Here is a 14,973-nt window from a genome sequence, read left to right on the forward strand (position 1 = left end):
GCAACATGTTTTACATAGAAAGGACCTCGGGTATCAGCTCTTCCACCTCCCTCCCCGGAGAGGTGCGGTCTGAACAAGCACGGGTGTTGGCTGCGGGGATTCAAATAATCTACATGAACCTCACTCCTCTGGGCCTCAGGATTTTACTTCTTAATTGCTAGCTTGATAGTAACAATCACAACCACCTCATGGGGTTTGCGGGATCATAGGAGGTAATGCTAGGTAGAGTCCTTCAGGAAATGGTATGGCCCAGAGGAAAGAATATAGGACTCGTTGGGGTACCTGGATTTACGTCCCTATCGTTCTATCTGCCTGTGGCCTTAGGGAAGTCATTTAATGTCTCTGAGCTACATTTTTTCACCTGTGAAATGGATATTATGATAATGATGCCCACCTCAAAGGGTGAAGAACGTCAAGTAAGAGAATGAAAGCCCTTGATGAGCTGTGAAGTGCATTTCAACATTAGTGATGGCCCTTCTGATGAAGAGACCGAGGGCCAGGGAGGCCAGCAGACTTGCCCAAGGCCCACAGCGAATGTGGAAGCTGATCCACACTCTGAAGCCAGCCAGGCCCTGACTTCCAGAAGGGCCTCCGTCCACTCCCACCCTCCCGGGGTGAGCTAGCCCCCCGGCAGCCCCGCCCCTGCTGGCGGCCACCCTAGCCAAGGGCAGTGGAGTGGGGCCAGGGGGCGGGGATTTTACATTGATTTAAATGCTGCTGTTTATATTTGCTTTCCCTCGGGAATTAACTAGAGCCCCTCCAGCATTGATTGGCTCTATCTGGTTTCCTAACGGAGTAAACACAAGGCCCCTTGGATACTGAGGGGAATTTAAGAAACAGACCCCTTACAACACCAAAATCAGCCACGGGACACAGCATTTACAGGCACAGGCCGCTTCTGCCTGAACCCCCAGCTGGGAATGCCCGGTGACATCCCCTTCGGCAGCCGCCACAGCGGCTCTGAGCAGAACCCATTCATCAGTGGGAGTGTGGATGGGTTTCCTTTTTAATTCGGAGGCAGGAGTGACTCATCTGAGCCTCGTTGAGTTGGGGGACAAATACGCGTTGATAATCGCAAGGCAAAGAGAGGCTGAGCTCTGGCCAATCCCTGGGCCTCTCAGAGTTTCTCTGAACTGGCGGGGCTCTGATTACCAGCCTCTCCCCAGCCCCTGCCAGGAGACCCCGCTGAGCAGAGATCTTGCAGCCTTGGCTCTGGGAGACAACTGGCGCTCAGACGGAGCCCTTCAACCACCCAGTACCAGCTCAGTCTCCCCATCAGCAGTTCAGCCTGCATCCTTCTCCACAGGTCCTCGTTCCCCCAGCCTCCTGACCCAAGAGTGGTCCTGGCCCCCACCCCCCAGCTCAGTCCTGGCCGGCCTTCCAGCTTCAATGCCGCCTGACCTCAGCCCCGCTTTCCCAAAAGATTGGAGCAAGGCTGAGGAGGGCGGGAGGGCGGAAGGCTGGGGTCCCACAAACGAGCTGGAGTGGGCTCCACCCTGGGCTCTGTGGGCTTGCCTCTGCCCCACAGGGAAAGTCCAGGTTAGGCTCAGGGCCCTTGCTCTGATTCCGCAACCTATCTTTTTTTTCATATGCCTTGGAGTTACTGGCGTGTGTGTGTGTGTGTGTGTGTGTGTGTGTGTGTGTTCCTTCTCAGAATAGCAATAAAATAAATCAGGAGGAGAAAAAAAAAAAGCCCCAGTAACAGTGTACTGGGAAGAACCTCTGGCTTGACTCATTAATGAGGCGCGGCTGGTTAGGGAGAAAGAATTCTCGCTGTCTTTTGGGGGCCAGCACCTTGCATCCATTCTCTCCAGGCAAATAGTCCCTTCCAGGGCCTCCTCATCTCATCTGGAGCAGAGATTGAGAGCCAGGCTTCTCAGCATTCCCGGGGGTGTGCAGGTAGCCCCGTGGCCTCCTTCCGAATAGAGGCACGGCCCAGGGGATGAGGGGAGGGAAGGGACACGGTCTCGTCTGCTCTGCCTGCCCCAGCAGGGGTCCCCTGGTCCCTGCCTGGGTTGTACCTGTCCTGGTTCCCAAGCACTCAGCCACCCCCATGCCTTCCTAAGGTGCCGCACAGTAGATTTATTGACAGGGAGCTACAAATCTCAGCCAGGCCTACCCGGGGAGGAGGCAATTACCTTGAGAGGAGGCTCCCTCTGGGCTGACAGCTTCCAACACAAGAGGGTCTTTCATAACCACTCGGTGCTGGCCCCGGGTTAGGGAAGCCCCGTGCAGGGGTGGGTGCTGAGCCACCCCGCCCCCGGCCCCCTTATCTCCCCCCTGCCCCCCCCAGAAGGCAGCACGAGGAGGGCAGGGGTCACAGGAACAAACACTTGAGCTTTGAAGGAGACTCTTCGGATGGCTGCTTCTTTGTTTCCCCCAAGTTTTGGCCTCGGCCCAAAATCGAGTTGAGGGAAGGATGGAGAAGAATAAATAACTGTATCTTGCAGGCCTTTTTTAAAGTTATGACACAGCAGGAGACCCGGCGAAGGGAGGCAAGGGGAGGGGGGAGGGGAGGGGAGGAAGGAGGACCTTTTCCCTCGTCACTGGGGGAAGGGGGGTGGAATGGCTACATTTTCTAATAACAAGTAACTAGAAAACAGCTGAACCTGAAAACTTCAAACTTCAATCAAAGTCACTCTTGGAGAGGAGTAGGTGGTGTGCAAAAGCGAGGAAATATGGGGAGAAAAGAACAATTGGTCTGGAATTAATCAAGATATTAATACTAGAAAAGGTAGCAGAGCAGACAGGCTGCACGCAGGCGGCCAGGTGTGAAGAGCCCAGGGCCAAGGGCCAGCGTCCCCTCCCCGCCTGTCCCCTCCCCGCTGGAAAAGCTCATGCGTTAGGGATAAGACCTTGACCGGGGAGCGGTCAGGGCAGCATTAAAAAGGCGCCACCCTAGCCTTGCTCCCACCCATGCCTCTTCATAGGGACATCTGTCCCCAAGGGCAGGTCCCCATGGGGCAGCATTGACTGACAGCTCCAACCTACAAGGGACTTATTTGGTGAGAAACAGACACTTGGGCTCCCCATGGCTGTCAAGCCATTCGGTAGCTCTCAACTCATTTGAACTAAAAACCCCAGTATATTTATTCCCTAGTAGACCTGATACACTCCAGCGCTCCTGCCAACTTGCTTTGCAACTTTGTACACAGCAGATCAATGTGTGCAATTTCGGAACAGAGAAATGAAGACTTCGGTGCAGACGAAGGGGGTTGGAAGGGGGCAGGCAGTCAGGGGGAGGCGGGTAGGGGAGAGCCTGGCTCCTGCTCACTGCCCTCCCTCCCCACCTCCTAAAACTCTCGATTTCCCCCACCCAGCCTGTAGCACTGATCTCTGAGCCTTTAAAAAGGAAAGAAGGCCTTTCAGGCATGGATATCGAAAGACAACCCTGTCCATGTGACCCTCGGCCAGGCCAGAACTGGCACCTCCTTTTTCACGTGCGTCACGCATAGGACGTGACCGTGACCGTAAGTTCATAGAAAATCCATCCGCGTCCTGCACTGAAGGGGATTCCCTAGCACTCCGGTCCCCCTCCGCCTCCCAGCCCAAGGAGCTCCCAATTCCTCAGCAGACAGAAAGCAACGCGGGGCCTGGTGACATAATGTTGAACAAATACAGATATCCATTTTCCTGACTATTCTTAGGGGACTCAAAAAAAAAAAAAAAAAAAAAAAAAGGAAGTTGAACTCGGTTCTGTCGTGGAAGGAGGCTGAATAATCCACTGTGTTTTAACAGAGGGATTCTAGCAAGTTTGGGAAGATCTTTCTCCACCTTTCCAACCCCCTCTTCAAGGAGACACCATGGGCTCAAGTCTGCCAGCTGCTGTTAAAACAACAGACTTGGAACTCATTTACATGGGGTCACCAGCAAACTCCCTCAACCCTGAAGCAAGGACATTTTCACATACCCTCCCCCTCCAGGCTGAACACGACTCCTGTTTCCCACCAAACTTGCCCTTGAGGTTCACTTTCGTCGGAACTAGAAGGGTGACACCAGGGAGGGGGGCATGGGGAACTTGGCTCTGAGCTCCACGCCCCTACTAGGAAAGCCATGAGCGCCTAGTAGGTTTAGATGAAGCAAAAAATATTCTGCATCTGCTGAGTACAGGGCTCTGTGATGTGATTTTGTGTACATTACCAGAACCTTCTACCAGCATCGCCTCTCCACCCCTGCCAAAATTCCCAAACTGCAGATGAGGACATCCAGAACTGGCTAGATTGATTTAGCCAAGGTCACACAGCATGTAAGTGACAGAGCTAGGATTCAAAGCCAGATTTCCTGACCCCAGTGCTAGCACCCTTTCCCTGAAAGCAGCATGATATAGAGGAAGATGGGCTCCTGGCCCAGGCAAACCTGGATTCCAATCCTAGGTTATATCTGGTTCCAGCACTTGCTAGTGACACGGCTTTGGACAATTACCCTTTCAGAGTCTCAGTTTCCTCATCTGTGAAATGGAGACCTGTTACCCTAACTCTGAGTTAATGTAAAAAACTCTTGAGTTTTTGTAAAAAAAAAAACCTAGCATGATGGCAGGGTTGGCAGGGTTGGCAGGGTTGAAATAGGTGTAAATAAATGTTACTTCCCTTTCTCCTCACTTTCCTTCATTATTTTAAGAGAAAAATAAATTGAAGATATATTTTATGGTCATTTCACTTAAATGTCCAACTCAGTGGTTCTCACCAAATGTACCATGTACCCAGGAACCAGACAAAGAAATATTTCCACTCACCTCCACCCAGGTCACAGTCTCCTTCCAAGGGTAACCACCATCCTGACTTCTAACGAGGTGGGAAGTCCCATGAAAAAGACCAGCATTACTCTCCTGCCAGCACCATCCAGTTCCCTGGCCCAGCGGCATTATCTCACTTTTTGCCTCTGAAACGGCTTACTTCTACGAAAGTGGAATTTACCCCTAAGATTCTATTGGTTCCCTGAGCTAACTCCTGATTGGTCCATTTGTAGCACTTCATTTGCATGGAGCTCACTCCTGATTGATCCATTTCTCTCATTCCTGATTGGTCCATTTCTACAAAGCTTATTCCTAATGAGTCAACTTTGTTATACCTTATTTGCATATGATGTTGCGAAACTGTTGCAAAGTCTAGACTGGTAGCCTATAAAAGGCTGTGTAAACCTACAGAGGGGGTCAAGAGCTTGGAGTGTTAACTCCTCTGGGCCCATCAGCATAATAAACCTGAGTTCTCCAACTCTCCGAGTGCTGCTTGGTCTCTCGCCCAGATCCAGGTTGCTGTCACCACTGAGCTGTAAAACACTTTGCTGCAACACTGACATGACAGATTCGTTTTACCTGCTTCTGATTGACATACATGGAATAGTATAATATGCTCTCCATTGGGTCAGCTTTCTTCCATTTGCCAGTACATCTGTGAGATTCATCCAGATGCGGCAGTTGGTCATCATTTGCTCTCTCATCTCTGTATGTTTCCCAGAGTGTGAATACACCCAATTTATTTACTCATTCCATTGTTGATAAATACTTGGTTTGTTTCCAGTATTTCACTTATACTAAAATGCAGCTCTGAACATTCTTGTGTGTGTCCTTTGATAAATACACATTTTTTTTTTTCTGTTAGCTATAAGAGATGTGTGTGTTCTGCATCAGGAGTAACTGCCAAACTGGTTTCCAAAGTGGTTGTTCCAATTCACACTCTCAACAGTAGTGTCCGAGAGTCCTGATTGTTGCACATCCTCCACCAAATACTTGGCATTGTCTCTTTTTTATTTTAAGCATTCTGCTGAAAATGTAGTCATAGTTCACAGTGACTTTATTTACATGCCCCTGATTATCAAGAGTTGAGTACCTTGTCATATCTTCATTGGTCACTTGGTCATCTTTTGAGAAAGGCCAGTTCAAGTTTTTTGCCTATTTTTTTTTTTTTTGAACTATCTGCCTTTTTCCTGTTAGTTTGTAGGGTGATTTACATAGTCTAGATATGAGTTCTTTGATAGGTATGTAATTTGCAAATATCTTCAACACTGTGGCTTGTAGTTTTGCTTTCTTGGTTGTGTGGTTTTGCTCTTTTATTATCATTTGAACTTATTAATCATAACATAGTTTAATCAATTATTTTCCTCTTACAGTTAGGCTTTCTGTGTCCTGTTGAAGAAATCTTTATTTACCCTGGACCCTAAAGATATCTTCCCATATTCTTTCTAAAGGCTTTTATAATTTTACCTTTCTCAATTAGAATTATAATTTATTTCTTTGGTGTGAGGTAGGGATTAAAATTCGTTTTTTTTTTTGTTTTGTTTTTTTGTTTTTTTGGTTTTTTTTCCCTAATAAGGATATCCAGTTAAGTTAGCATGACTTATTTAAAAAGGCCATCCTTTCCTCCGTGGCATTGCAGTCACCTTTGTCATAAAAGAGGTGACTGAATATGTGTGGGAGCCTGATGCTAGACTGTGCTATGTTCAATTGGTCAATTTTTCTATCATTTCATCTGCAGAACACTATCATTATTGTGGTTTTATGTAAGTCTTCAAGATACTTTTTTAAAAAACCAACACCAATATCTTCCCAATCCAGGAACTGAGGAAATCTGGGCCCCCTCCCTTGTCTCAAGTAGATCATGCTGGTGCCAAAACATATGTCCAGTTAGTTGGGTGGGAAGAGGGGAAGGAGTAGAAAGAAAATAGAGAAATACATTGTGAAAATTCCATCTACAGACATAGACTGGGGTAGGTTGCCATGTGTCCTTTATATTGAGAAGAATCCCCAGATAAAAGAAAGTTTACAGGACAATGGGAAGAGCTTGGGCCTAAGTGTCAGAATTCCTGAATTCTAGGCTCAATCATATCATTGAATATCTGTAGGACTTTGAACAGCCTGGTTCCTCTGTCTGGGTTCTTTTTCCTTCTTCTGTAAGAAGAGAGCATGAAACTAGATGTCCCCCAGTGTCCCTAATATCTCTGAGAGTCTATAACTGTGAGTCTTCAACAAGGAAGAGAGCTGGTGTAGGAAAGGACTCTCCTGTCTATAAAGGTATTTTCTATTAGATCAATAGAACTTCCCCATCCGTGTTCATCCCCAGTGCAATAGTTACCCAAAGATGTGGACACTTTTGGGCTGGATGTCTCCTCTGTATTCAGGATGGGGTATTAATGCCTTCCTCTGAGCTGGGTCTTGGTCTCAAAGGAGATGTGTGGTTTTAGTGTGAGATAAATGTAAGCTCAAATCCTGACTTTGAATTTGCTGCATGACTTTGGGATAATCACTTCTTTCAGCCTCAGTTCCTTCATATGTAAAATGGAGGCTAAGAATATATCCCTCTCACATCCTTTTGCCAGCCTAGAATATCTCCACCAGGTATCTAAGCTCAGTCAGGTGTCTCATCACCTCTGACCTGTCCAGTTGCTTTCTGGCTTCTCATGCACCTGCCATGGGCCAGCCAATGAAGGGCTCAGCAAATTAATCACTCACCTGGAGCCAATCCCAGATAACACACACCTGCTCAGAGATTACCTGGCTTTATATTTGGTCTGAGTTCCCAGGTGCTTCAATACTGGAGAAGGTGATTATGAATGTTGGTGAGGTCAGAGGAGAAGGACTAAGTCAACATGAAAAGTTAATGGGGAATCAAAAGTGACCACATTCACAAAGTATTTAGCCCAGAGCCCAGTGCACGGCAAACACTCACTAGTGAGATCTGCTGCGTTTCTCTTATTTTTTCTTACACCTGTTTTGTTACAGTGCGGAGCAGGCGTTCCTCGGTGAAGAACACCTAGGGTTTTTCACCTTAGGTGGGGCAGATCTAACGTGACCTTCACCACTTTCCAAGACCAGAACAACAGCAGGATTCCACCCCGCAAGCCAACTCAGCTTTTCGTTTAAACAAAACCACTGCAGGTGGACTCTCTGGCAGGAGGTGGGAAGAGAGAAGAACAGATGGACTGGTAGGGAAGGTGTTTTCCATCCTCCATCCAGTGGTCCCTAGGGAGCACTTCCCCTTCCCCTTCCCCATAGAAAACCGGATTTCTATCCCGTCTAGTCCTATACCGGACTCCCTGAATCTAGACTGTCAAAGGCCCCTGTGGCCAGAGAGCAGGCCTCTGGTCACCCTGCTTAGCTTCCAGTGGGCAAAAAAGGGCTACTTATCGTTCCCAGCTCCATCACCATGCCCTGCAGAGCCGACTGCCTGCTGCTCCGTGATGTCCCTGTGCTAGAATCGCCCCCCAAACCCCACCATGTTTCAGATGCTTCAGAGAAGTCTTCCCTTCTTCTGTGTCCCTCCTTCTGTGTTGCTGGAGGGGAGCAGGCTGGGCACACAGCCCTCAGCAGGATGTAACAGCAGATCTGCTCGCCGCATGCTCTTCCCAGCGTATTTGTTTGATCCGTGTCCAGGTTCGCTTAGACGTTTGCTTCTAAGCCGACAGCTGAACATAAAAGCAGTCCCAAGTGGCTGTTTTCAGGTCTTCAGCACCGGTTAGCCGCAGTTGCGAAAATCTTCTCCTTCCTGGTGCCTCTTAGTGAATGGTCACATGTTAGCCAGTCAGAGCTTCGGGGTGGCCAAGCCTCAGCACTGCTGCGCATCTGACAATGATCCATCACCCACCGAGTAGGGGATGAAGCTGCTCTCTGCCTGGGAGCATGCATCCATCCGCAGCTCGGCCGTCCTTTCCAGGGGACACGGTGGATGGGCGCCTGGCATTTCTGTTCCCTGGATGTTGGAGCCGCACACTCTGTACCACTCCCTGGGCCCACCGAGGGCTCCTGAGTCTGATCACCAATCCCACCTCCCGCCCATACATACTCCCCCCTGGCTCATTGCCCCTGCACCCATCCAAGCCATCGGATGCAAGCCCTCCCAGAGCACAAGACGCCTGGACCGGCCTCAGGATGCTTAGGGACGGGCCCTCCAGCCCCTCCTTGCCCCTCTGCAACCAGGTCATCCCTGCGGCCCTCAGCCCCCAGGCCACGCAGAGGATTAGATTGCACATGAATAAGCAATATTCACTTGGCTCCGAAAGCCTAGAGTAAATCCCTTGAGCCGCTGTTCGGGAGCAGTGCAATACTTCCCATCTCCTCTCCCTCCACTGCCTCCGCACCCCCCAGCCCCCTGGCTCCTATTTCATTCGAAGGCCTTTTTTTTTTTTTTTTTTCCTGCAATGTACTTGCAGGTGGGTAACTATATTAGAACAACACCATCAAAACACAGCATTTAGAGCAGAAAAACAGATCCTGGGAGCAATTGCTTGATTAACAATAAGAGGAGGGGCCGGAGGCGAGCATCCCCCATCTGGCCTCTCTCCGCACTGGGAGGAGGAAGGCCATCAGTCCTTTGCTTCCTGCACAAGCTCCCGGCCCCACAGTCCCCTAGCCCCACCAGCGGAAAGAAACACCATCCCAAGGCATCACGGGAGCTGCCCAGTCTGTGAAGAGCCTGCCCTTTGGAAAGGGCCAGAAAGGGCAGGCACCCCTGCGGTAGGATGTCTCAGTCAGCTCAGGCGGCTGTAACAAAACACCACAGACTGGGGGCCTTCAACAACAGACACTTATTCCTCAACAGTTCTGGAAGGCCAAGATCAAGGTGTGGGCAGATTCAGCTCCTGCTGAAGGCCCTCTTCCCGGCTTGCAGATGGCCACCTTCCTGCCTTGTGCCCTCATGGCCTTTCTTCAGTGCTTGTGCCTGGGGAGAGTGAGATCTCTCAGTCTTCCTCTCCTTAGAAGGGCATCAATCCCACCGTGAGGGTCTCACCCTCATGACCACATCTAAACCTGGTTGCCTCCCAGAGACCCCACCTCCAAATGGTACTATCACATTGGGGGTTAGGGCTTCAATATACGACTCTGGGGGAGACACAAAAATCAGTCCATAACAAGGTGACTGACTCTTTTTACCCAACTCACAGCGCATATTCAATGCACATTCTAGGAGTCAAATCCTGCCCGCCACTTCCTGGCTGTGCTTCCTTAGTAAGTGGCGTTATCCCTCCGTGCCCCAGTCTTCTCACCTGTCAAATGGGAAATGCTCGTCACAGGTGTTTAGAACTGTGCCTGACCCACAGTAAACACTGAAGAAACATGAACAGTTTTTACCCTCATTTCATCCTGCCGCCTCATCTCCCCACACTGGGCCAAAAGCATCCCAGTCTCAATGGTCCTTCCTGGGGCCTAGAAAATGCCTGTTAAACGTGTTTGTCTCCAGCATGTGATTGGTGCCAATTCATCTATTTCAATACAAGATACAGGAAAAGGAGGGAAGGGAGGGAAGGGTGAGAGGGAGGAGGAAGATATTAAGGAGGGAGAGAATGGAAGGGATGACCACGAAGTGTCTGCGCAGAATTGAACTCACCAGCGGTCTCCTCCCAACCCGGCCTCAGCATGCTACGCATCCTGACTTCTCTGTTTCTTTATTTTTAAACTGGGTTTCCTGGAGATAACATATATCTGTGAGACCTGCCCTGGCTGAAATGGTAGCCACTAGCCACACCTGGCTATTGAGCCCTTGAAATATAACTAATGCTACCAAGAAACTGAATCTTTAATTTAATTTAATTTAAGTTAAAAAGCAGAAGCGGTGTAAGCTATTTTGGCATTAGATACACTTTTATTGTTTTGATAGAAGCATGTTTCATTTTGGCCATTGTATCCCTTAAGCTATGACAGTCATACTGTAGGACACAAATCGGCAACATGCATCATTTCTAGTGTGAAGAATGTGACAGTCATCTTGTTGGCATCAATGGGTTGATTCAATTGGAATGATTTTGTTGTCTATGAACTGATTTACCACTGTAACATGATTATTTAAATATCTTGTGCAGACAGCATGAGTTGCAGTGGCACCTCTTTCTTTTTATTTCTTTTAGTACCTAATAAGATATATAAAATACATACATGGCTTGCATTATATTTCCACTGAATTGCTCAGTGGTTAACTCTGGATGATGATGACACACTGGCACTTAAGAGGAAGGGAGGCAGGAAACGTGCCTCCTGGAGATGGTGACAGCAACCTCCAAAATGACGTGGTCTTCCCAGTGGCATCTAGCAACCAGCTTGGGCATACTGGGGACCTGCAGTAAACACTGCAGAAGGTGTTAGATCGTGGTGAGGAGGAGGATAGGCTTGGGAATCAAACGAACACTGACTTTGAATCCCAGCTCTGACAACTTGATGGATGACTCTGGACCTCAGTTTTCCCATCTGTTAAACTGGAATGTTGACATTACCAAACCCGGAGGGTAATGGGGAAGGTTACGTAAGATAATGCTCTAAGCATGGTGCTCGTTGATAATGAGGGCTCAATAATTGTTAGCTATTAGGCAACTGGATTGAATGGAATAGAGGCAAGAGGTGTATAAAATTACTTCAGAGGGCCCTTCGGTTCCTCTTTTCTCTGATTCCCAGTCACATGGCTGCCGCAGAGGATGACCTTCTGACTCACAGAGATGAGGTTCATTGCAGCAATAAAATTAGCTCCCAGAGAAGTATTTTTTTACCCGTAGACTCAGCACAAAATGCATTCTCAAATGCCCATCAACTAACCACAATGACCTGCCCTTGCAAATCCCATGATCAGTTCTGAGCTCCACCCCCAGCCTCCCTGGGATGGGGTGTGGGGGTGGGGTGGAGAAGGCTCGGTTTTGAGGCATTTACTGGTTTTGTCAAAAAAATAATCTTCAGGATGCCTAGGCCTCATCCCAAAACTCAGCTCTAGGCTCTCCCCGGGTCAACGGATGTCACCAGGACTGTGGTCGCAGTGACTCTCCAGGGACATGCCAAGGAAAGCCTCTCTTCCTGATTCCCACTTTGCTCTCTGCCAAACTAAGAGGATGTGCTGAGTCCTGGCACAGCCCAGGCAGACAGACTAATGTCTTGGAGACCTCTCCTGGGGCCCCGCCAGGCAGGAGGGGAGGGAGAAGTCTCAGAGCTTGCGTCACTGGTACTCAAGTTCTCCCCCAGCGCTTCTGAGCAGAGAAAGGAAACAACAGTTGTTCCAGACGACACTGGAAGAAACAAGAACACAGAAATCAACACCAAGTTCTCTGCAATGTTCTAGGACCCAGAACCAAGGAGAGAGCCTTGGATTTAGGACCAAAGAAGCAGAGAGTAACTCAAAGGGCAAATCACCACGACACTTTCACAGAGGAGTGCACACGGGAGCCGGTCCTCTAGTTAAAGTAACCAATAGGTCAACAAGGGCTTTTACAGTCCCTCCCTGCTAGCCCCAGTGTGACTCTGTGAGTGAGCTGAGGGCTCTGGAAAAGATTGCTCAATACCAGTAAATTCCCCCATTTTTCAAGTCCAATGTCACAGGGAGCTGTAAAGGGGTCTTCAAGGAAAGAAATATTAGGACCCTTGTGGAGGAAGGGATTTGTGAAAAAGATCCTGAGTATCTCCTGTAATCAGAGCTAAGATTAAATCACCAAGCCGTGGGAAATACAGAGATGCAACAACAGATCAGCTTCCTCCATGTGGCAGAATCATTCCAAGAAGCAGAGATAACGGATAGCCTGGTCCAACGGGCTTTCTTCCTTTCCTCCGTAGTGATGAGACCCCAGTTTTATTGGGCAGAAATGGCTCCCAGCTAAAAGACTACATTTCCCAGCTATCTTTGCAGCTAGGTTTGGCCATGTGACTAAGTTCAGCCCAATGAGAATGTAAGCAGAAGAGCTAGGCCTTCTAAAAGTGGAGGGCAGTGCTCTTTTTCTCCCTTTTGTCCTTCCAACTGCCTGGAATGCAAATAAGATGACTGAAGTTCCTGCACCCTTATTGGAACATGGGATGACTTGAAGGCTGGAAGCTGCACAGAGGATGGAGAAGCAGAAAGATCGGAGTCCTGACCTTGGATCTCTCTGGCTGGCCCTGCACTCCCTGCTTCTGGACTTCTTTTACATAAGAGCAACATATATGTCTGTTTAATTTAGTTACTATTTTTGTTTGGTTTTGTTATGGCATGGGCAGGGTGGGGGGTTCAGTTAAATGTGGCCAAATCCAATCTTAACAGGTATCCTGCAATTAAGGGTTTTCCTTATTTACAGCATCTTTAAGCAGAGATGATCTGACTCGCCTCCTCAGTTCTTAATTCAAAATTGTGGGAAAGTCCCCAGACTGGCCCAGCCTGAGTCAGGTACTGTCTCTGGACCAAGCAGCTGTGGTCAAGGGAACATGTCCCAAGAAAGGCCAGGAGCTGAGAGGAGACACAGTGGATCCCATACTGCCCACTGCCCACTGCCCCACAGAAGGATGGGTAGCAAGTCCTAGAGGTAAAGACAGAAATAAGTAGACTTGCCCACAAGTCTACTATAAGAAGAGGAGGGTTTAAATGATCTTAATTTTGGATGGATCTAGAGATTATCATACTAAGTGAAGGAAGTCAGAGTGAGAAAGAGAAATACCCTATGGTATTACTTATATGTGGAATCTAAAAAAATTGATACAAATAAACTTATTTACAAAACAGAAACAGACTCACAGACATAGAAAACAGATTTTGAAGGGTAGGGTATGTATAGCTCAGTGGTAGAGCACATGCTTAGCATGCGGTCCTGGGTTCAATCCCCAGTACCTCCTCTAAAAATAAATAAACTTAATTATCACCCCCACCCCCCACCCCAAAAAAGAGAAAACAGACCTATGGTTACTTAAAGGGCAAGGGTGGAGGAGGGATAAATTAGGAGCTTGGGATTAACAGATACACACTATTGTACATAAAATAGGTAAACAACAAGGACCTACTGTACAGCACAGGGAACTATATTCAATATCTTGTAGTAACCTATAATGGAAAAGAATCTGAAAAAGAATATATATATAACTGAATCACCTTGCTGTATGCCTGAAACTAACATAACATTGCAAATCAACTGTATACTTCAATAAAAATAAAATTAATTCATGAATTAATTAAATTACCTTAATTTCCCCATTTCTGTCACATAATCATTGTCATCTGTAATGATATGATTTATTTTGTATAACCATTTTCACAGCTATTACCTCATTGTATTGTCACAAGAATCCTGTAAGGTAGTTATGTAATATCCCCATTTTACAGACGCAAAACTGACTGAGAGAGGTTAAGTCTCTTATGCGATGGCTCACAGTCAGCAAGTACTTGGGCTGAATTTCAAGTCATGGTGCAATTTCTACCACATTAACGAATTATTAATTGACCTCAAACCATTACTGAGCTTCTCTTATAGAGAGAGGGCTGATCAGAGATGACAGCCCCTCTCCTATCCCTACCTCCACCCTCTAAAAAAGACCCCACTCTGTAGTCGTGACTCTTAGCATCTAACTGGGATGCTGGGAGCAGACAGCAGTGGAACCATACAGAATTACAAAGCAGAAAAGCACCTGTAAATTAAATAATTTCTCCAGGAGGGATGGATGTGTAAGGACTGCCTGTTTGTGAAGTTAGGAGTGGTCAGAGCCAGCCTGCAGACCTTCCAGGAGAGTCGGCTCTGCTGCTGGTGTGAGTCCAGAAAATCTTTGAACCTGGTAGCCAGACTGTAACAGCAACAATATCTTTACTGGAACTTTTTGAAAAAGAGCTTTGGATTAGCCTGAAACATGAACGTGACTTATTTTCTCAGCTCCTGTAACTATTTAATTATCAAAAATAATGGTGTCTTTTTTTTTTTTTTTTTTACCTTTTTGAATCTAAATCACAGCAAGAATTTTATTAAGGCTGTCTTGGCAGTGAATGGCATCCTGGTGTGGCTTCTTTTAACTGACATCCCTATAATTAGAAGGAATTGTCTAATTTGAACTGGCTAATTACTCAATGAATATTTAGCTTCTTACGGAGGCAAATATTATGTGAAAAGAGGAACTTTATTGAATAAGCATGCAACCTACAAACCTTTCCAGGAACCAGCTGTGGCTGGTCTGTCTGAGGTTCTCCCCACAACTCTTCACCCCAACTATTCACCCTCTGCCACCTCAGACTCATACAAATGCTTGTGTGCACACACGTGTGCACACACACACACGGACCACAC

This window comes from Camelus ferus, chromosome 33 (assembly GCF_009834535.1).
Source record: "Camelus ferus isolate YT-003-E chromosome 33, BCGSAC_Cfer_1.0, whole genome shotgun sequence".
Lineage (NCBI taxonomy): Eukaryota > Metazoa > Chordata > Mammalia > Artiodactyla > Camelidae > Camelus > Camelus ferus.